Source organism: Stenella coeruleoalba (genome assembly GCF_951394435.1).
Source record: "Stenella coeruleoalba genome assembly, chromosome: 6".
NCBI lineage: Eukaryota > Metazoa > Chordata > Mammalia > Artiodactyla > Delphinidae > Stenella > Stenella coeruleoalba.
In genome coordinates, this window is record NC_137151.1 from 18,274,103 (window position 1) to 18,296,819 (window position 22,717).

Consider the following 22,717-nt stretch of genomic DNA (forward strand, 5'->3'; position numbering starts at 1 on the left):
TTCCGAAAAATGAGGGATTCCTTTGAGGCATGAGAATTGCTCATAAAATCTATAGGTTATTAAATCCAATTTTTTATATTTGTTATTCCTGAATATGAGGTTCACATGCAATAGTTTCAACTGCCAACTATGTCGAAAAATACAAAAAAAAATTTGTATGATTTATTTCATCCTGAACCTGATACTTCTTTCCCTTTCTGTATGAAGATCTAGCCCACAGGCCTACATTACAACTACCTTAGACGGAACAGTGTGCAATGATTTCAGTTTTAAGGCATGCATGAAAGTTACTGTTTCATTTCTTATGGGTTTAAGGTAAACTGAGAACTCTGGTTAATATTGCTACTTTTTTTTTTTTACAGAATTATTTTGATAAAATTCTATATAAAATCTGTTGCTTCTATAAAAATATTCACTACAATGGGTGGGAGCAGGGGAATGGAAGAAACACAGTAAGAGTTGACCTGATATAATGGAAAGGGCCCTGTTCCAAGTTTCTGGACCTGGATCTACCTGTGTAGCCTTGGAGAAGCCTTTTTAACTTTCCACAATATTTCAGTTAGACTAGAGAGTATCCTAAGTCCTCATCTAGCTAAAACTGTTAGAATTCTATAACAGTATAATTCTATTGCAGAAAATTAGCTAAAGAGTTCTATTCTAATTAATACACATGTTTAGTTTAGTTATTTAAATGAGAACATTGGGCACGTCAAAAGCAAAGCAGAAATCTCTTATCAGAGGAAGTTGCAGTGGTCTGTGGTTATGTTATTAAGTGTCCCGATCAAGCTTTAAACACGATTTATTTATTTATTTAATTTATTTATTTTTGGCTGCATTGGGTCTTCATTGCTGCTCACAAGCTTTCTCCAGTTGCAGCGAGCGGGGGCTACTCTTTGTTGCAGTGCGCGGGCTTCTCATTGCGGTGGCTTCTCTTTGTTGCGGAGCATGGGCTCTAGGTGCATGCGCTTCAGTGGTTGTGGCACGCGAGCTCAGTAGTTGTGGAATGCAGGCTCTAGAGTGCAGGCTCAGTAGTTGTGGAGCACGGGCTTAGTCGCTCCATGGCATGTGGGATCTTCCCGGACCAGGGCTCAAACCCGCATCCCCTGCATTGGCAGGCGGATTCTTAACCACTGCACCATGAGGGAATCCCTAAACACGATTTAGAACACTCAAAATTCTTAAAGATATTTTCAAATACATCCCATCAAAAAAAATTTAAAGACAGTGTTTCCAAGTAAAAACAAATATATAAACTTCAAAGTCACCCATCCATTCTTCATTCAATTGTTTTTTTTCAACATCCATTATATGTCAAGCGCTGTTCCAACTTCCATAGATATTGTAATAACTAAGAGGGAGAAAGTTCCTACCCTCAGAGAGCTTACATTCTGTAGAGAGATACATAACAAGTAAATGAGCAGATTGATTTCAAATTGGTCACATACTAGGAAGGAAATAACAGGTGACAGGAGGGACTTTAAGTGGGGAAAGCACCATCTTCATACACCATGGTTGGAAGAGGACTCTGAACAAATGATTTTTGGGTTAAGACCTGAGAGAGAAGGAGGCAAGCATACAGAGAAAGGAAGAGACCAGGGAGAACACCGCAGGCAAAGGAAATGGCATATGCAAAGGCACTCAAATGTGGTATTTAAGGAACAGAAAGGAAGCCATTGTGTCCAGGAGCAGAGCCTGGGGTGTGTATTCTAAAATGAAGTTGGAGAGGAAAGCAGGGGCCAAATCACATGCAAGCTCTGGAAAACAGTTAGATACCAGTAGATTTGTTATTCTGTTCATTCTGCTTAGCTCAAGTCGGAGGTGGAAGCTGAAAGGTGATTACAAATATGATCTTTGGATCAAAGAGATTTAGGTTCAAAGTACCTGGTTTTGGTACTTACTAGCTGTACCTCCTCAGGCCAAGTTATTTAATCTCTCTAAACCTTATTTTTTTCCAGAGAGATAAATAATAATTTAAAAGGTGTTGTAAGGATTAAATAAAACAGTTTAAGCATATACCACGTGCTAAGCAGTGAGCAGAGCCTTTTCTATAGGATCAAACCTCTTCTCAAAAGGCAAACCACTTTACAAGGTGAAGTTTATATCCATTGTCTCTTCTCTTACTCAACTTCAAGATGTTTAAGTGTATGCTTTTTTTTTGGCTGCATTGGGTTTTCACTGCTGTGTGTGGGCTTTCCCTAGTTGTGGTGAGCGGGGGCTACTCTTCGTTGCAGTGTGCAGGCTTCTCATTGCAGAGGCTTCTCTTGTTGCAGAGCACGGGCTCTAGGTGCGCGGGCTTCAGTAGATGTGGCTCATGGGCTCTAGAGCGCAGGCTCAGTAGTTGTGGCTCACGGCCTTAGTTGCTCCTCGGCATGTGGGATCTTCCTGGACCGGGGTCAAACCCGTGTCCCCTGCATTGGCAGGCGGATTCTTTTTTTTTTTTTTTTTTGCGGTACGCGGGCCTCTCCCTGTTGTGGCTTCTCCCGCTGCGGAGCACAGGCTCCGGACGCGCAGGCTCAGCGGCCATGGCTCACGGGCCCAGCCGCTCCGCGGCACGTGGGATCCTCCCGGACCGGGGCACGAACCCGTGTTCCCTGCATCGGCAGGCGGACTCTCAACCACTGCACCACCAGGGAAGCCCAGGAGGCGGATTCTTAACGACTTCACCATCAGGGAAGTCCCTAAGTGTATGCTTCTTTAATTATACTTGCTGAATTTTAGAATAGGTAGTTAGAGATTAACAATAACAATACAGATTTTCAAGCATTAAATGTAGGTATTGCTGGATTGTGGTTTAAAAGCTATTTCAAATACAATACTGGCTGCTTTCATTAATTTTCCATAAAAATAACTCTAATGATGTCTTAAACAACATAACAATGGGAAACTAGGATTATGGATTTTCATCCTTTTCAGTTTAATTTTTCATCATAGCATGCTTACTTTAATATCCAATTTTATGTTACTTGCACATTTATTGTGGTATTGCCTATACCCCACCCCTACACATACACACACACACACACACACACACACACACACACAAATAGACACTAACTGAAATGAATTGAGAAAAAGAAGATGATGCTTACATGTGCTTTTTGTTAAATGAAACAAGTTTTTCCCTGCCTAAAAGAACTTAGGCCGCACCCTCATATATTTATCATTTCTGGCCCCTGAATTGGAGAAATTCATTAACTAATAATAAATCCTTACCATTCTTTAAGAATAAAATAGGATTATTCTACTAGGAATCACCTTGGAGATTAACTCCCAGGAAACAATGGAGGGTGATCACAGTGGGGCTGGCAGTGGTCCACACTGGAACTACAGTCACAGCAAGTACAATGTTACAGCGACGGTGCCTACAGTGCCAGCTTTGGTATAAAGCGCATACTGAATGTTCTTAACATGGGCTCCAATATTCCAGAGCATCAAAGGCACAGGCAGAAAGAAAGGGGATGGCAAAATTCTACCTCAGTATAACATAGCTCCCCAAATTGCCTGAAAGACATTGGATATTGGGAGACCTCGTAGAAAAGATTTTAAAAAGATCTTAAAAGATTTTAAAAAAATCTTTTAAAAAAAAAGATTTTAAAAAAAAAGATTTTAAAAAAAAGATTTTAAAAATGCAGATGGACAGAAGTGGTATATACACTGTCTGCTGGTGATCCCAGGGTCTATGCAGATCATTTTAGAATGAGTAAAGTGAAAACATGCAACACAGAACCCATGACGAAGTACTGGAGGACAAGAGAAAGAGAACATCACCCTCAATCACAGAAGAAGGCATCAAATCTGAAAATGATTTTCAAGAAAGTATTTTAGAAAAAACCTTAACATGTTTGGTAGTATCCAGAAAGACATGACTCTCCAAAACATGTGCAGAAAGCTTAAAAAAAGACACCGAGATAAAAAGATAGGATTAAATTAAAAACAAGACGAGCTGAAAAGAGAATAAAATGAAATAAAAATGGAGCTGGGTGAGCTAAGAATTTCAAGGAAATATAAACTGCAATAGCAGAATGGAAACCTGTTGACCTTTACGTTGTGATTTTTATTATGGGATGACTCTCCACAACATGAAATTGTGCTTCAGAGAAGAGTGGATAATGGATTATGGTATATCGGCACTAAGCGATCACACAAACGAAGTCTACTCCTCAGTATCTCATCTAGAAGCAAATCTAACTCCCCAACCCAAGTACTTAAATATTCCTCAGTATCCATGGGAGACTGGTTCCAGGACCAATTCCTGGTGATACCAAAATCCATGGATGCTCAAGCCTTTTATAGTCAGCCCTCTGTATCCACAGATGTGGAACCCACGGATACGAGGTTGACTGCACTCACTAAGCCTTCTACTATTTCTACAGTATGATTCAATTAGTGTATATATAGTCCAGTTAGTGAAGATTAATACTGCTGTAACTTAGAAGAAAAGCACACACCCATCTCCCCATCGTCCTTGGTGTCAATGTTCACTGTCTCTAACATTATCCGTGAAAAATGTCAGCTTCCCCAGGCTTGCTTTGCCCAGCATGTACTTCTCATGTCACTCAGCACAAAGACTTTATTCAAATATAGTTATTAACCTGACGAACACTGTATTCTACTTATTTTCCTTATGACAAACCCACAATGGATACAATAGTAGAATTGACAATAAAAACACATACACAGTCCTGTGAAGGACAAACAATCTAGGTAAATTAAATAAAGGATAAAGCTGAAAATGAAAAGAGACATAATGGATATTAGGTCAGAAAATGTAGGTTTGTCTATCAATTATAACTTTTGAGTACTTGACAAGATTTGTAAGGTAAACAATGATCAAGGGATAATTAAAGAAACATTTCAGAAAAGGATAGAGGAAAAAAAAAAAAAACAACACTTGATTTTACACATCAAAAAGGCTCCTCACATTCCAGCTAGAGTTTATGGAAAATCATCCACACATCCACCCACATAAGGGCTGGGGAAAAAAGCAGTGTGTGTGTTTGGGGTGGGGATTAGGATGACGGCAAGCACCCAAACAGACAAATGGGCCTCTTATCAAGGATTTTAAAAAGGCTGGTCACAGGGCTTCCCTGGTGGTGCAGTGGTTGAGAGTCCGCCTGCCGGTGCAGGGGACACGGGTTCGTGCCCTGGTCCAGGAGGATCCCACATGCCGCGAAGCGGCTGGTCCCGTGAGCCATGGCCGCTGAGCCTGCGCGTCCGGAGCCTGTGCTCCTCAACGGGAGAGGCCACATAGCTTCTGGCCACCCCAGATGTCCATTGAAATAAGACACATAGACAAACCTTTGTCTCTTAATCCATAAACATCCCCAATAAAGTAGCTTCTATATAACAAAGCAACAGAAAGACATTCTCAGCTTTACATGAATTCAGAAAATAAAGTGCCTACCTTAATTAAAACTACATGTGTGGGAGGCTGGGGGGAAGTGCTCCAAGGTGGAGGCTCACCTTGAACTCACCTTGCCCCATGGACACACCAAATCTACAGCTGCATATGGAATAATTCCCTTTGAAAAAGAACTGAAAACTAGCTGAACTGCCCCATCCACAATAAACTAGCTGAACTGCCCCACCCACATTGAGATGGGTAGGAGAGACTGAGACGTGGTCTCACCAAAAACTCCATGCCTGGTGCAGAGCCCCACAATAGGGAGGGAATCTCACAAATCCAGAGCTTCTTCCCTAGGGTGAGGGCTTTGTGCCCCATATCAGCCTCTCCAGCCCTTAGGACCTACAACAGACAGATGAGCCCCCAAAATGTCTGGCTTAGAAACCAAAGGAGTTCACATCCAAGGGACCCAAAGGGCTGTGTGAACTAAAAATGCCACCTGCCATATCAGTAAACAAAGGATGTTGCAGCCATCGAGCCATCACCTTACTGCTGCTCCCAACGCTGAGCCCTGAGGGAACTCAGGATCGAGGCAAGATCTGCCCCCCATCTAGCAGCCATCTGCTGTAGCCACCCCCATAGTGCACCCTGAGGAGACTCAGGGTGAGAAGCACAGGATACTGGTCCCCAGAGAGCTGAGGTGCACATCAAAGGGATGATTTCAGTGAGCCCAGAATTTGCATCTTCCCGTACATAGAAAAGCACTAGATTCCTTAACCTGAGATATCTGGTTTTCCTTAATTAACAGTAATCTTTGATGTTCCGACTACCTGGTCTTTGTTGCAAAAACTCCTATATGTCCTGGCTCCTGCCCTTGCCTCTTTAGAGCAGTCCCTCAGTTATCTGAGATGCTGTGTCCCAGGCTTAAGTCCTCAGTTTTGTCCACCAAATAAAACATAACCCTCAACTTTTAGGTGGTGCATTTTTTTTCAGTCGACAGTTGAAGTGAACTGAGATTCTCCTTTCAAAAAGCTTGACATATATACACTACTATGTATAAAATAGATAACTAATGAGAGCCTAATGTATAGCACAGGGAACTCTACTCAATGATCTGTGGTGACCTAAGTGGGAAGGAAATCTGAAAAAGAGTGGATATAGTATACATATAACTGATTCACTTTGCTGTACAGCAGAAACTAACACAACATTGCAAAGCAACTGCACTCCAATAAAAAGTCATTTAAAAATACATACATACATACATCAATAAATAAAAGGCTTGCACGAGGTCTCACTCGCCCTAGGACCCAGGGCAAAAGTAGCAGTTTGAAAAGTGCCCGGAATGTGAAGGAGATTCCTGTGCTAATCTTCAAGCATCTGCTGGAGGAACAAGAGATGGTTGGGACTCTTTCTGGAGACTGGGGTGCTGGCAGACACCATTCTGCACTCTCCCTCTACCCTGTTAGCCCAGGCAGGTGTGCAGACATGGGACCCTCCCACTGTCTTGGTAAGGCAGGCAGGGATGAGTAGACGCAGCATTCCCTCACTCCCTGGCTGGGACCAGCTAGTGAGAGCAGTCATGACACTCTCCCACTCCCTTGCTGAAACCGGCAGGGGAGCACAGACAAGGATTTTTCCTGATGTCATGCCAAAGCCAAGGAGCATGTCCTGCCCCCTGTGCACTCCAGATGCCCTTCTAGAGCCAGCAGGTGCATGCGATCCACAAAGAGGATGCCCTCTGATCACCTAGCCCTGGTGGCCAATGGGACTTGCATTCCCGGGCTCCATGGGACTGTAACAATTGGAAAGATAGTTCTTGGCAGGCTACCACCCCCAGGCCACTGCACAGGCAGCAGACTGAAACACACCTCCAGTCTTCTTACGAAAAAGGCCTATTTGCTTGTGCTGGAGATTCAGCCTGAGGCTTCAGGCTTGCCACACATCTAGAGAGTACAGAGGCACTCTCAGGGAATGTAAGACACTATCCTTGCACACTCCCTTCGCCTCACTGCAGCTCAATGATACCTCCCAGAAAGGAGCTTATACACTTGTCTAGAGGTCTGATTTATGGAAATGTTGCCCAAGGGTCATCTCCAGATTTCCTGTTCTGGAGGCCAGCAGGGTTTATGATTATGGCCCATAGGACTATATACGTGCATACTTCAAAACCTGCTGCCCGAGGGTTTGACTTTCAAAAAGCCCAAAACTAAGTGCAAAATGAGATCCTTCCTCTTGGAACACTGACAGGTCTTGGCACACCCTCAACACCAGGAACCTATCAAGAATAAATCAGGCTGCTTAGACAATCACAAAGTTTCAAAAGACAACCAACCACTAGGGCAAGGTTGAATTATAAGGTTCATCACCTACACAAGGCCAACTACTTCAAGACTCAGAGAGGTAGATGTTTCACCAATACACAGAAACAGCACCAAACAAAATGACAAAACAGAAATATGTTATTAAAGAAAGAACAAGACAACACTTCACAAAGAGATTTTAATGAAATGAAGATAAGTAATCTACCTAATAAAGAATTCAAAGTAATAGTCAGAATTGCTCACTGAACTCAGAAGAATAGATGAACAAGTGAGAACTTCAGCAAAGAGAGAGAAAATATAAAGAAGCACAGAAGTCACAGAGCTGAGAACACGAAAACTGAACTAAAAAACACACTAGAAGGATTCAATAGCAGACTAGACAAAGCAGTAGAAAGAATCAGTGTTCTGGAAGTCAAAGCAAGGAAACTCATCTAAACTGAGCAGCAAAATAATAATAATAATAAAATAATACAAGTAAAAATAAAGTGAAGAGATTTTAAGGGATCTATGGGAAAACACCAAGAGACCTAACATTAACACTATGCGGGTCTAAGGAGAAGAGAGAGAGAAAGGGGCAGAACTTATTTGAAGAAATAATGGCAAAAAATTTCCCTAACCTGGGAAAGGAAACAGACATCCAGGTCCAGGAAGCCCAGAGAACTCCAAATAAGATGAACCTCAAGAGATCTACACCAAGATACATTATACTTAAAATGTCAAAAAAATGAAGACAATAAGAGAACCTTAAAAGCAGCAAGAGAAAAGCAACTTGTTATGTGTGAAGGAAAGCCAATAAGACTAGCAGCATATTTTTTTAGCAGAAACATTATGAGCCAGAGGGAGTGGCATGGTATATTCTCAGTGCTGAAAGAAAAAAATTCCAACCAAGAATACTCCACCCAGCAAGATTATCACTCATCATGACAGGAGAGATAGAGTTTTTCAGTCAAACAAAAGTTAGATGAGTTCATCACCACCAAACCAACCTAACAAGAAATGTTAAAGGGACTTCTTTAACCTGAAAAGAAAGGTCAGTAATTAATAACAAGAAAATATAGGAAAGTCAAATTCTCACTGGTAAAGATAAATATTTAGCAAAGATAGTGGATTAATGACTTGTAAGGTTAGTGGCAAGTTTAAAAGACAAAAGTAGCAAAGTTAACAAAAATACAATAATTATTTAAGGGATACCTAAGAGACAGAAGTAAAAAGATGAAATGTAGTGGAGAGGTAAAGATGTAGAGTTTTGGAATAAACTCAAATTTAAGTTAGTATTAACTTAAAATGGACTTTTATATACATAGGACATTATATGTGAACCATATGATAACCACAGAGCAAAAACCTAAACTAGATACACACACACAAAAGAGAGAATGGAATCTCAACATAACAACTAAAGGAATCTCAACATAACAACTAAAGGAATCTCAACTAAACGAAGTCATCAAAGCACAACGAAAGAGAGCAAAAGAAGAAAGTAACAGAGAGAAACTACAAAAAAACAGGCAGAAAAATTAACAAAATGGAAGTAAATTAATATTTATCAATAATTACCTTAAATGTAAATGGGCTAAATTCTTCACTCTAAAGACAGAGTGACTGAATTGATTAAAAAACAAAACAAAACAAAACAAAGCAAAACAAACAATACTCATCTATATGCTGCCTACAAGAGACTCACTTTAGATATAAGGACATACATGTGCTGAAAATGAAGGGATGGAAAAAGATATTGCATGCAAATATTCAACAGAAACAAAAAGAAAGCTGGGATAGCTATACTCATATCAGATAAAATAGACTTTATAACGAAGTCTGTAGTAATAGACTAAGAAGGACACTACGTAATGATAAAAGGGTCAATTCAACAAGAATATGTAATTTTTAAAATATATATGCACACAACATAGAAGCACCTAAATATAAAAAGCAAATATTAACAGACCTAAAGGGAGAAAGTACAACAAAACAATAATAGTAGGGGAGTTTAATACCCTACTTATATCAGTGGATAGATCAGACAGAAAATCATAAGAAAACACCAGCCTTAATGACACTTTACATCAGATTGACTTAATAGACATATACAGAATATTCCATCCAAAAGCAGCAAAACACATTCTTTTCAAGTACACATGGAACATTCTCCAGGACAGATCATACGTTAAGCCATAAAACAAATTTCAATAAATTTAAGGAGACTGAAATCACATCAAGCATTTCTTCCAACCAAAATGGCATGAAACTTAAAATCAATTACAAGAAGAAGACTGTAAAACTCACAGATACGTGGATATTTAACAACATGCTACATACAACTGCTGGGTCAATGAAAAAAATCAGTGGAGAAATAAAAATATACTTAGAGACAAACGAAAATGAAATAAAACATACCAAAACCTATGTGATGCAGCAAAAGCAGTTCTAAAAGGGAAGCTCACAGAAATACTGGCCTACTTCAAGAAAGAAGAAAAATCTCAAATAAACAATCTAACTTTATACCTAAAGAAACTAGAAAAAGAAGAAACAATGTTAGTAGAAGAAAGTAAATAATAACAATCAGAGCAGAAATAAATAAAATAGAGGCTAAAAGGACAATAGGAAAGTCAGTAAAACTAAGAGCTGATTCCTTGAAAAGATAAACAAAATTGACAAACCCTTAGCCAGACTCACCAAGAAAAAAAGAGGCCTTAAATAAGTAAAATCCAAAGTTGAAGAGGAGATGTTACAACTGATAGCATAGAAATACAAAGGATCTTAAAAGACTACTCGGAACAATTATATGCCAACTCACTGGACAACATAGAAGAAATGAATACATTCTTAGAATCACACAATCTTTAGAGACTGAATTAGGAAGAAATAGAAAATCTGAACAGACCAAAACACATAAAGAGATTGTGGGAGGGTTCTGATTACCAATTCAAACAAAAGTTTGGCACCAGATGGCTTTTCTAGTGGATTTTATCAAACATTCAAAGAAGAGTTAATACCTATCCTCCTCAAATTCTTTCAAAACGTTTAAGAGGAGGAAATGCTTCCAAACTCATTCGATGAGGGCAGCATTACTGTGACACCAAAATCCAGACAAGCACATCACCATATATGAAAATTACAAGTCAATATCCCTGATGAACACAGATGCAAAAATCCTCAACAAAATGTTAGCAAATTGAATTCAACAATACATTAAAAGGATGATACACCATGATCAAGTGGGATTTATTCAAGGGATGTAAGGATGGTTCACCATCAACAACATCTGCAAAGCAACGTGATACACTACATTAACAAAATGACGAATACAAACCATATGATCGTCTCAACAGATGTACAAAAAGCTTTTGACAAAATTCTATATCCATTTATGTTAAACTTTCAACAAAGTGGGTACAGAGGGAATGTACCTCACCATAATAAAGGCCATGTATGAGAAGCCTACAGCTAACATACTCAACAGTGAAAAGCTAGAAGTGTTTCCTCTAAGATCAGGAACAAGATAAGAATGTCCACCCTCCCCACTTCTATTCAACATAGTATTGGAAGTCCTTGCCAGAGCAATTATGCAAGGAAAATAAAAGGCATCCAAATTGGAAAGAAATAAGTAAAACTGTCACTATTTGCAGATGAAATGATTTTATATAGAGAAAACCCTAAACTTTTCACAAAAAGACTGTTAGAACTACTAAACAAATTTAGTGAAGTGGCAAGGCATAAAATGTCTATACATTAACAGAAAAAGAAATTAAGAAAACAGACCCATTTACAATTGCATCAAAAAGAATAAAATACCTAGAAATAAATTTAACCAAGAAGATGAAACACCTGTACTATGAAAACTCTAAGACACTGAAGAAAGAAACTGAAAACACAAAGAAATGGAAAGATATTCCATGCTTATGGATTGGAATAGTTAATATCGTTAAAATGTCCATATTACTCAAAGGAATCTATAGAGTCAATGCAATACCTATCAAACTTCTAATGTTATTTCATAGAAACAGAACAAACAATCCTAACCTTAGTATGGAAACACAAAAGACTGTGAAAAACCAAAGCAATCTTGAGAAAGAAGAACAAAGCTGGACGCATCATGCTCCTGGATTTCAAATTATTTTATAAAGCTAGAGTAATCAAAACAGTGTGGCACTGACATGAAAACAGACACATAGGTCAATGGAACAGAGAATCCAGAAGTAAACCTACAAGTATACGGTCAATTAATTAGTGACAAAGGAGCCAAGAATACGCAATGGAAAAAGGGTGTCTCTTCAATAAATGGTGTTGGGAAAAGTGGACAGCCACTTGCAAAAGAATGAAACTAGACCACTATCTTACACCATACCCCCAAATTAACTCAAAATGGATTAAAGACTTGAATGTAAGACCTGAAGTCATAAAACTCCTAAAAGATAAGATAGATGGCAAGCTCCTTGACATGAGTCTTTGTGGTGAATTTTTAAATCTGACTCCAAAAGCAAAGGCAAAAAAAGCAAAAATAAACAAGTGGGACTACATCAAACAAAAGAAGCTTTTGCATAGCAAAGTAAACCATCAACAAAAGGCAGAGACAACCTTCTGAAAGGGAGAATATATTTGCAAATCATATACTTGATAAGGAGTTAATATCTAAAATATGGAACTTATACAACTCAATAGCAAAAAAAAAAAGAAAAACCAAACAATCTGATTTTTAAATAGGCAGAGGATTTGAATAGATATTTTTCTAAAGAAGGCAAACGAACAGTCAACAGGTACATGAAAAGCTGTTCAATATCACTAGTCATCAGGGAAATGTGAATCAAAATTACAATGAAATAACACCTCACACCTGTTAGAATGGCTATTACCAAAATGACAAGTCTTGACAAGGATGTGGAGAAAAGGGTACTCCCTTGCTCTGTTGGTGGGAATGTAAATTGGTACAGCCACTTTGGAAAACAGCATGGAGTTTCCTCAAAAAATTAAAACTAGGACTACCATATGATCTAGTAACTCCACTTCTTGGTATTTATCTAAAAAAATCCCCACAAAACCCCTAACTCAAAAAATATATATGCACCCCCATGTTCATTGCATTATTTACAATAGCCAAGATATGGAAATAACCCCAGTGGCCATCAATGGATGAATGGATAAAGAAAAAGTGGTATATCTATCTATCTATCTATAAATAATACACACACACAATGGAATATATTATTCAGCCACAAAAAAGAATGAAATCTTGCTATTTGTGACAACCTTGGACCTTGAGAAAATTAAGCTAAGCAAAATAATTCAGAAAAAAAGATAAATACTGTATGATTTCACTTATATGTGGAAACTCAAAAACAAAAACTAAACAAAACCAAAATCATATATACACAGAGCAGAATGGTGGTTGCCAGAGGGATGGGGGCTGGGGAGTCGGCAAAACTGGTGAAGGGGATCAAAAGGTAAAAACTTCCAGTTACAGAATAAATAAGTAATGGGGGAGGTACTGTATAGCATAGTGATTATAGTCAATAATATTGTAGAACATACTGGAAAGGTGCCAAGAAACTAAATCCTAAAGTTAACTTTCTGTGGTGATGGATGTTATCAAGATTTACTATGGTGGTCATTTCACAGTGCATACAAATATCAAATCATTGTCCTGTATACCTGAAACCAATATAATATTATATGTCAATAAAATCTAAATAAATTTTTAAAAAGTGTGTGTATCTTAAACTTTCTTAAAAGTTTGTGTATATATACAAGCATATACAAATATCCAAGAGATGAGTAAAAAGTATTTACCAGATATGTACATGTGTATATGTGTATATGTATATGTACATGTGTATATGTGCATGTGTGCATATACACATACATTCTATACTGAACAGTGAATAAAAAATATGGAATTCAAAATATAAAAGTAAGATTCAAAATTATTTAAACAGATTTTTTTATGTCTATAATGTAACTACAATTATAAAATTAAATATAAACATCCTAGAAAGAGGACGTAGAGTACACATTATGGATCTTTGTGGTGGACAGAAAGAGGATGAAGACAAAGAGGGAAGCTGGAGGATGCAAAGTCTCTCTGTATGCAGAGACTTAAGTACAAGGGTGTGCTTTGCCTACACATTTAACAGTTGGGAAAAGCAATTTAGTAATACGTCAAGGAAATTAAAACAGCCATGTACATTTGATCCAGAAATTCCATGTCTAAGAATCATCCTGAGTAAAATGTCAAAACTAATGATGTTCAAAATATTATTTACAGCAATATAAAAAAACCCCTGATGTCTTGGTTTCCAAAAATAAAGCACACTATCCATTTGGAGAATTATACAATTCCTTAAATTTGTAAAGAATGTATAATAAAATGGATAACAGTATAATATTAGGTGAAAGAAGCATGATGTAAAACTGCATAATCCTACATATCACAGTTTTGAAAATATATAAAAGATCAAAAGACAATAAAGCAAACAATATATGGTAGTATTATGGGCTAAATTAATTTCTTCTGTATACTTTTCTCTTTCTAGTTTCAAAATACTACATACTCACTATATAAATATTAAAAGTGATCAATATTATTTAGAAAAATACAGTCCAAAAATAATGTCCACAAAGTCTTAATTATAATTAATGTTAGAAAGCTGGATCTAAAATACCACAATAAAACAAAATCCTTTATATTAGTCTAAAGATAAGCTGGTGTTTGAAACAATGAAGTCTTTTTTTCACTTGTCCTTGTCAATGTTCTGCTAAAAGTATTTCACCCAAGTTAGGATTGGTGAGCAACACCAAGTTACACCACAACGTATTTGTATCATATGTTTTAAAATTTTTACAAAGGTACAGCATCTGTTCCTTGGCTAACATTTATGCAAATTAGAATCATTTTGGACATATATTTCAGGAAATTTGCTGTTCACTTCTTTAATGTACATGTTTCAGGGCAATTAGTATGAAAAATTTAAAGCAATTACGTTTATAGATATACTGAACATTGCATATCTGTGTAGTATAAGCCCACTTAATGTGAACCTCATACTGTCTGATCTGGGTCAGTTTTGAGAGAAGCCCATTATAAATTAATTCTAATGATGAGAGGATCTCATTTTTCATTCACATCGAGTGGAGTTTAAAATATAGTACTATTTCAAAGCTTGCAGAGATCCAAAATCCCTCCTAATAATCTTCATGTTATAATCAGCGTCATTTACGTCAGCTTGTGAAATCCTGTCAGCAGTTTTATCACTCCTAATGTAAGATTCCCAATCCACCTATGGGCAAAGCAGCACGAACCGGAAGGCCAGCTGTTCAAATCAACAGAACCAGCATGAGTTACAGGATTTTCCATACTTACAAAATGACTAACTACTATAACAAGTGATGCTGCCCTCAAAAGTTATTCTGTCACCTTAATGAAAAGGTACACCTAGGGAAAAGGGGAAGATGGTGGAAGAGTAAGACGCGGAGATCACATTCCTCCCCACAGATACACCAGAAATACATCTACACGTGGAACAACTCCTACAGAACACCTACTGAAGGCTGGCAGAAGACCTCAGACCTCCCAAAAGGCAAGAAACCCCCCCACGTACCTGGGTAGGGCAAAAGGAAAAACAGAGACCAAATAAGAGGGACGGCACCGGCACCAGTGGGAGGGCGCTGTGAAGGAGGAAAAGTTTCCACACACTAGGAGGCCCTTCGCGGGCGGAGACTGCGGGTGGCGGAAGGGAGAGCTTCAAAGGCACGAAGGACAGCGCAGCAACAGGGATGCGGAGGGAAAAGCGGTGAGATTCCCGCACAGAGGATCGGTGCCGACGGGCACTCACCAGCCCGCGAGGCTTGTCTGCTCACCCGCCGGGGCGGGCGGGGCTGGGAGCTGAGGCTTGGGCTTCGGTCAGACGCAGGGAGAGGACTGGGGTTGGCGGCGTGAACACAGCCTGAAGGGGTTAGTGCGCCACGGCTAGCCGGGAGGGAGTCCGGGGAAAAGTCTGGAGCTGCCGAAGAGGCAAGAGGCTTTTTCTTTCCTCTTTGTTTCCTGGTGCGCAAGGAGAGGGGATTAACAGCGCCGCTTTAAGGAGCTCCAGAGACGGGCGCGAGCCGCGGCTAAAAGCGCGGACCCCAGAGACGGGCATGAGACACTAAGGCCGCTGCTGCCGCCACCAAGAAGCCTGTGTGTGAACACAGGACACTCTCCACACCTCCCTTCCGGGGAGCCTGTGCAGCCCGTCACTGCCAGGGTCCTGGGATCCAGGGACAACTTACCCAGGAGAATGCATGGCGCGCCTCAGGCTTGTGCAACGTCACGCCCGCCTCTGCCGCCGCAGGCTCCACCCCTTCCGCACCCCTCCCTCCCCCCGGCCTGAGTGAGCCAGAGCCCCCGAATCAGCTGCTCCTTTAACCCCGTCCTGTCTGAGCAAAGAACAGACGCCCTCTGGCGACCTACATGCAGAGGCGGGGCCAAATCCAAAGCTGAACCTCAGGAGCTGTGAGAACAAAGAAGAGAAAGGGAAATCTCTCCCAGCAGCCTCAGGAGCAGCGGATTAAAGCTCCACAATCAACTTGATATACCCTGCACCTGTGGAATACCTGAATAGAAAACGAATCATCCCAAATTAAGGAGGTGAACTTTGAGAGCAAGATTTATGATTTTTTCCCCTTTTCCTCTTTTTGTGTGTATGTGTATGCTTCTGTGTGAGATTTTGTCTGTATAGCTTTGCTTCCACCATTTGTCCTAGGCTTCTATCCGTCCTATTTTTTTAATTGTTTTTCTTAATAATTATTTTTTATTTTAATAACTTTATTATATTTTATCTTACTTTATTTTATTTTACTTTATCTTCTTTCTTTCTTTTTTCCTTCGTTCCCTCCTTCCTTCCTTCCTCTCTCCCTCCCTCTCTTTCTCTCTCTCTCTCTCTCTTTCTTTCTTTCTTCTTCTTCTACTAATTCTTTCTTTCTACTTTTTCTCCCTTTTATTCTGAGCCATGTGGATGAAAGGCTCTTGGTGCTGCAGCCAGGAGTCAGTGCTGTGCCTCTGAGGTGGGAGAGCCAACTTCAGGACACTGGTCAACAAGAGACCTCCCAGCTCCACATAATATCAAACGGCAAAAATCTCCCAGAGATCTCCATCTCAACGCCAGCACCCAGCTTCACTCAACGACCAGCAAGCTACGGTGCTGGACACCCTATGCCAAACAACTAGCAAGATAGGAATACAACCCCATTAGCAGAGAGGCTGCCTAAAATAATAATAAGGCCACAGATGCCCGAAAACACACCACCAGACGTGGACCTGCCCACCAGAAAGCCAAGATCCAGCCCCATCTGCCAGAACACAGGCACTAGTCCCCTCCACCAGGAAGCCTACACAACCCACTGAACCAACCTCAGCCACTAGGGACGGACACCAAAAACAACGGGAACTACAAACCTGCAGCCTGCAAAAAGGAAACCCCAAACACAGTAAGATAAGCAAAATGAGAAGACAGAAAAACACACCGCAGATGAAGGAGCATGGTAAAAACCTACCAGACCTAACAAATGAAGAGGAAATAGGCAGTCTACCTGAAAAAGAATTCAGAATAATGATAGTAAAGATGATCCAAAATCTTGGAAATAGAATAGACAAAATGGAAGAAACATTTAACAAGGACCTGTAAGAACTAAAGATGAAAAAAACAACGATGAACCACACAATAAATGAAATTTAAAATACTCCAGATGGGATCAGTAGCAGAATAACTGAGGCAGAAGAACAGATAAGTGACCTGGAAGATAAAATAGTGGAAATAACTACTGCAGAGCACAATAAAGAAAAAAGAATGAAAAGAACTGAGGACAGTCTCAGAGACCTCTGGGACAACATTAAACGCACCAACATTCGAATTATAGGGGTTTGAGAAGAAGAAGAGAAAAAGAAAGGGACTGAGAAAATACTGGAAGAGATTATGGTTGAAAACTTCCCTAATATGGGAAAGGAAATAGTTAATCAAGTCCAGGAAGCACAGAGAGTCCCATACCGGATAAATCCAAGGAGAAATACGCCAAGACACATATTAATCAAACTGTCAAAAATTCAATACAAAGAAAACATATTAAAAGCAGCAAGGGAAAAACAACAAATAACACACAAGGGAATCCCCATAAGGTTAACAACTGATCTTTCAGCAGAAACTCTGCAAGCCAGAAGGGAATGGCAGGAAATATTTAAAGTGATGAAGGAGAAAAACCTGCAACCAAGATTACGCTACCCAGCAAGGATCTCATTCAGATATGATGGAGAAATTAAAACCTTTACAGACAAGCAAAAGCTGAGAGAATTCAGCACCACCAAACCAGCTTTACAACAAATGCTAAAGGAACTTCTCTAGGCAAGAAACACAAGAGAAGGAAAAGACCTACAATAACAAACCCAAAACAATTAAGAAAATGGGAATAGGAACATACATACCGGTAATTACCTTAAATGCAAATGGATTAAAAGCTCCCACCAAAAGACACAGACTGACTGAATGGATACAAAAACAAGACCCATATATATGCTGTCTACAAGAGACCCACTTCAGACCTAGAGACACATACAGACTGAAAGTGAGGGGATGGAAAAAGATATTCCATGCAAATGGAAACCAAAAGAAAGCTGGAGTACCAATTCTCATATCAGACAAAATAGACTTTAAAGTAAAGACTATCAGAAGAGAAAAAGAAGGACACTACATAATGATCAAGGAATCGATCCAAGAAGAAGATATAACAATTGTAAATATTTATTCACCCAACATAGGAGCACCTCAATACATAAGGCAAATACTAACAGCCATAAAAGGGGAAATTGACAGTAATACATTCACAGTAGGGGACTTTAACACCCCACTTTCACCAATGGACACATCATCCAAAGTGAAAATAAATAAGGAAACACAAGCTTTAAATGCTACATTAAACAAAATGGACTTAATTGATATTTATAGGACATTCCATCCAAGAAAAACAATACATATTTTTCTCAAGTGTTCATGGAACATTCTCCAGGATAGATCATATCTTGGGTCACAAATCAAGCCTTGGTAAATTTACGAAAATTGAAATTGTATCAAGTATCTTTTCTGACCACAACACTATGAGACTAGATATCAATTACAGGAAAAGATCTGTAAAAAATACAAACACATGGAGGCTAAACAATACACTACTTAATAACGAAGTGATCACTGAAGAAATCAAAGAGGAAATTTAAAAATACCTAGAAACAAATGACAATGGAGACACGACAACCCAAAACCTATGGGATGTGGCAAAAGCAGTTCTAAGAGGGAAGTTTATAGCAATACAATTCTACCTTAAGGAACAGGAAACATCTCGAATAAACAACCTAACCTTGCACCTCAAGCAATTAGAGAAAGAAGAACAAAAAAAACGCCAAACTGAGCAGAAGGAAAGAAATCATAAAAATCAGATCAGAAATAAATGAAAAAGAAATGAAGAAAACGATAGCAAAGATTAATAAAACTAAAAGCTGGTTCTTTGAGAAGATAAACGAAATTGATAAACCATTAGCCAGACTCATCAAGAAAAAAGGGAGAAGACTCAAATCAATAGAATTAGAAATGAAAAAGGAGAAGTGACAACTGACACTGCAGAAATACAAAAGATCACGAGAGATTACTACAAGCAACTCTATGCCAATAAAATGGACAACCTGGAAGAAATGGACAAATTCTTAGAAATGCACAACATGCCAAGACTGAATCAGGAAGAAATAGAAAATATGAACAGACCAATCACAAGCACTGAAATATAGACTGTGACTAAAAATCTTCCAACAAACAAAAGCCCAGGACCAGATGGCTTCACAGGCGAATTCTATCAAACATTTAGAGAAGAGCTAACACCTATCCTTCTCAAACTCTTCCAAAATATAGCAGAGGGAGAAACACGCCGAAACTCATTCTATGAGGACACCATCACCCTGATACCAAAACGAGACAAGGATGTCACAAAGAAAGAAAACTATAGGCCAATATCACTGATGAACATAGATGCAAAAATACTCAACAAAATAGTAGCAAACAGAATCCAACAGCACATTAAAAGGATCATGCAGCATGATCAAGTGAGGTTTATTCCAGGAATGCAAGGATTCTTCAATATACACAAATCAATCCATGTGATACACCATATTAAGAAATTGAAGGATAAAAACCATATGATCATCTCAATAGATGCAGAGAAAGCTTTCGACAAAATTCAACACCCATTTATGATAAAAAACCTTGCAGAAAGTAGGCACAGAGGGAACTTTCCTCAAACATAATAAAGGCCATATATGACAAACCCACAGCCAATATTGTGCTCAATGGTGAAAAACTGAACGCATTTCCACTAAGATCAGGAATAAGACAAGGTTGCCAACTCTCACCACTCTTATTCAACATAGTTTTGGAAGTTTTAGCCACAGCAATCAGAGAAGGAAAGGAAATAAAAGGAATCCAAATCAGAAAAGAAGAAGTAAAGCTGTCATTGTTTGCAGATGACATGATACTCTACATAGAGAATCCTAAACATGCTACCAGAAAACTACTAGAGCTAATCAATGAATTTGGTAAAGTAGCAGGATACAAAATTAATGCACAGAAATCTCTTGCGTTCCTATACACTAATGATGAAAAATCCGAAATTGAAATCAAGAAAACACTCCCATTTACCACTGCAACAAAAAGAATAAAATATCTAGGAATAAACCTAACTAAGGAGACAAAAGACCTGTATGCAGAAAATTATAAGACACTGATGAAAGAAATTGAAGATGATACAAATAGATGGAGAGATATACCATGTTCTTAGATTGGAAGAATCAACATTGTGAAAATGACTCTACTACCCAAAGCAATCTACAGATTCAATGCAATCCCTATCAAACTACCACTGGCATTATTCACAGAACTAGAACAAAAAATTTCGCAATTTGTATGGAAACACAAAATACCCCGAATAGCCAAAGCAATCTTGAGAACGAAAAATGGAGCTGGAGGAATCAGGCTCCCTGACTTCAGACTATACTACAAAGCTACAGTAATCAAGACAGTATGGTACTGGCACTAAAACAGAAAGATAGATCAATGGAACAGGATAGAAAGCCCAGAGATAAACCCACACACATATGGTCACCTTATCTTTGATAAAGGAGGCAGGAATGTACAGTGGAGAGAGGACAGCCTCTTCAATAAGTGTTGCTGGGAAAACTAGCCAGGTACATGTAAAAGTATGAGATTAGATCACTCCCTAACACCATTCACAAAAATAAGCTTAAAATGGATTAAAGACCTAAATGTAAGGCCAGAAACTATCAAACTCTTAGAGGAAAACAGGCAGAACACTCTATGACATAGATCACAGCAAGATACTTTTTGACCCACCTCCTAGAGAAATGGAAATAAAAACAAAAATAAACAAATGGGACCTAATGAAACTTCAAAGCTTTTGCACAGCAAAGGAAACCATAAACAAGACCAAGAGACAACCCTCAGAATGGGAGAAAATATTTGCAAATGAAGCAACTGACAAAGGATTAATCTCCAAAATTTACAAGCAGCTCATGCAGCTCAATAACAAAAAAACAAACAACCCAATCCAAAAATGGGCAGAAGACCTAAACAGACATTTCTCCAAAGAAGATATACAGACTGCCAACAAACACATGAAAGAATGCTCAACATCATTATTCATTAGAGAAATGCAAATCAAAACTACAATGAGATATCATCTCACACCAGTCAGAATGGGCATCATCAAAAAATCTATAAACAATAAATCCTGGAGAGGGTGTGGAGAAAAGGGAACACTCTTGCACTGCTAGTGGGAATGTGAATTGGTACAGCCACTATGGAGAACAGTATGGAGGTTCCTTAAAAAACTACAAATAGAACTACCATATGACCCAGCAATCCCACTACTGGGCATATACCCTGAGAAAACCATAATTCAAAAAGAGTCATGTACCAAAATGTTCATTGCAGCTCTATTTACAATAGCCCGGAGATGAAAACAACCTAAGTGTCCATCATCGGATGAATGGATAAAGAAGATGTGGCACATATAAATAATGGAATATTACTCAGCCATAAAAAGAAACGAAATTGAGCTATTTGTAATGAGGTGGGTAGGCCCAGAGTCTGTCATACAGAGTGTAGTAAGTCAGAAAGAGAAAGACAAATACCGTATGCTAACACATATATATGGAATTTAAGAAAAAAATTTCGTGAAGAACCTAGGGGTAAGACAGGAATAAAGACGCAGACCTACTAGAGAATGGACTTGAGGATATGGGGAGGGGGAAGGGTAAGCTGTGACAAAGCGAGAGAGTGGCATGGACATATATACACTACCAAACGTAAAACAGATAGCTAGTGGGAAGCAGCCGCATAGCATAGGGAGATCAGCTCGGTGCTTTGTGACCACCTGGAGGGGAGGGATAGGGAGGGTGGGAGGGAGGGAGACGCAAGAGGGAAGAGATATGGGAACATATGTATATGTATAGCTGATTCACTTTGTTATAAAGCAGAAACTAACACACCATTGTAAAGCGATTATACTCCAATAAAGATGTTAAAAAAAAAAAAGAAAAAAAAAAGGTACACCTACACGGTAAATGTAAAAAACTAAAACATACCCACTTTGGGAATTATACACAAGGTAATAGATGGAAAGGTGCCTCATACTTGACTGGCATCTGTGCCAACATAAATTCTTCCAATAAAATATTTTTAAATGTTAAACACCACAAACAAATCAATTCAGGAATACCAACTCTAACAGATTAATCTCACTGCAATTATCTCCCCACTAGCCATCTCTAATTCCTCTTTCCCGTTCATTCTTCAAACCTTGCTTCTACTACAAATTCTTCCATGGAACTGTTCCATTAGAGCCACCAATGGCCTCTGCAAGGTGGAAACACGGGATACTGCTTGATCCTTATTGTATGAACAGTTCCTGGAGCAAGACATTTGAAATCATATTTTCTCCCTCCCTGGTTTTCTGTGAAAGTGTT

At 38.9% G+C, this 22,717-nt stretch overlaps 1 protein-coding gene across 14 annotated transcripts in view; it reads right to left on the bottom strand.

The window, feature by feature from the left end:
* NCKAP5 (NCK associated protein 5) overlaps positions 1–22,717 on the bottom strand; it is a 1,134,964-nt gene that overhangs the window by 662,561 nt on the left and 449,686 nt on the right. The window contains exon 1 of one of the 14 annotated variants that reach the window (XM_079924712.1): positions 15,934–16,073. The exons of 12 other annotated variants lie outside the window; for them this stretch is intronic. The gene's annotated coding sequence lies outside the window, so the exon portion shown is untranslated. Of the gene's footprint in view, positions 1–15,497; positions 15,874–15,933; positions 16,074–22,717 lie in introns of those variants that run through there. One more of the 14 variants, XM_079924713.1, reaches the window with a different exon arrangement.